This window comes from Crocodylus porosus, unplaced genomic scaffold (genome assembly GCF_001723895.1).
Source record: "Crocodylus porosus isolate Cpor-Errol unplaced genomic scaffold, CroPor_comp1, whole genome shotgun sequence".
NCBI lineage: Eukaryota > Metazoa > Chordata > Crocodylia > Crocodylidae > Crocodylus > Crocodylus porosus.
In genome coordinates, this window is record NW_017728924.1 from 5,060,175 (window position 1) to 5,061,910 (window position 1,736).

At 53.7% G+C, this 1,736-nt stretch overlaps 1 protein-coding gene across 1 annotated transcript in view; it reads right to left on the reverse strand.

The window, feature by feature from the left end:
• The window catches only part of MAMLD1 (mastermind like domain containing 1), a 306,125-nt gene that overhangs the window by 90,068 nt on the left and 214,321 nt on the right, over positions 1 to 1,736 (reverse strand). The window lies entirely within an intron of this gene.

The window sequence follows — 1,736 nt, forward strand, 5'->3', positions numbered from 1 at the left end:
GCGAAGCCCGGGGGGGCGGCAGTCCCTGCCCGCCGGCAGGCCCCGCTGCCTCAGGCGCCTCCCAGCAAGGTGAGCGGCGGCGGGGGTTAGTCCTCGGCCTCCCGCGTTGGGGACGGAGCAAGAGCTGGAGCTGCCAGAAGACGGACTGGGAATACAAGGCCCGGAGGCTTCTCTGCTGAGCACGAAACCCTGATTTCTAACGGCGCGCGTCGGCGGGCGGCACGCCGAAGCGGGGGGCTGCGGGGATGTCCTCGCAAAGGCAGGACGGCGCGTCCAGGGAGCCGCTTCTCCTTTCTGCACCTCCCCAAATCGCCGGGATGCGTGTCCCCTGGTCCCCATCTCCTTTCCACCCCTCAAAATCACCGGGATGCATGGCCTGGTCCTCATCTCCTTTCCACACCTCCCCAAACCATCAGGATGCATGTCCCCAGCCCCATCTCCTTTCCACACCTCCCCAACTCATTGAGATGCACCTCCCAATCCCCATCTCCTTTCCGCACCTCCCAAAATCACCGGGATGCATGTCCCGGTCCCCATCTCCTTTCCGCAGCTCCCTAAATCACTGGGATGCATGTCCCGGTCCCCATCTCCTTTCCGCAGCTCCCTAAATCCCCGGGATGCATGTCCCCATCCTCAGGAACTCCAGAAACCCTGTTTTGATTCACTGCCCTAATGGAGGAGATGTGGAAAGGCAGAAGCAGTGTTTCTGGGAAACTATTTTTTATCACTTCTACTGGAAACTGTCATCTTAGTAAATCATGGTCGTTAAGAGATGCCTGCCCTTACAGTGAGGGAGAAAGTGCTCTGAGCAAAACCCAAGAACAACAGCACCCAAAGAAATACCAGGAGCCAGGTTCCTTAAACATCCTCCGACACAGGAGCAAGCCCAAGGCTCAGCCGGCCTTCTCTGAGGTCACAATCACTCTTTGTTCACCTGTACAGCAGTGATGTGGAACAAGACAATTTGAGGAGCATCACTGAAGATGCAGAAATGGTCTTAACCATCTGTAAATAGTGGGATGGGAATGAAGAACATGCTCTTTCCCCTTTGCTGAGGGTCAGTAGGTGCCAGGATGAACCCACAGCTCTGAACATCGTCTTTTATTTCTTGTTTGGAAACAACCTATTAGGCTGGGAGAATTTTTGTTGCCTTGCCGTGTGCATCTTGAAAGTCAAGTCATGGAGTAACAAACAGAAGGGCTGCTGAAGGTCCTAGATTCATAGCTCTGAAGAACAAAGACTCTGGGGATCAGATGCAATAAAAAGTGACTAAAAGTTAGGCAGAGTACCACCAGGCCCAAAGTCAATTTGAGAAGCCCTTGTCAGGCACCTGCGGCATTTATTATACGCACGCTCCAGGGGGAGGTGGGGGTGCTTTAATTAGACCGCTTCTAAGACCCGTTCTAATTAAAACACCTGAAGCATCTCATATATGAGCATCCCCACGCTTCAAAATGGCCATGGCAGCACTTTATCTAAAGCTTGTTGAATGAGCTTTAGATAAAACGCTCCTTGTCATTTTGATGTGCAGGGATGCTGATACACGAGATGCGGGAGGCTGCTGGACCGCGGCAGTTGCCAAGTTCCACCAGATTCGATTAACTGAGTCCGGTTCGACGTGCTGGAATTCATAGATTTCACAGACATCAGGGCTGGAAGGGACCTCAGGAGATCATCGAGTCCAGCCCCCTGCCCCAAGGGCAGGAAGTCAGCTGGGGTCATAGGATCCCAGCAAG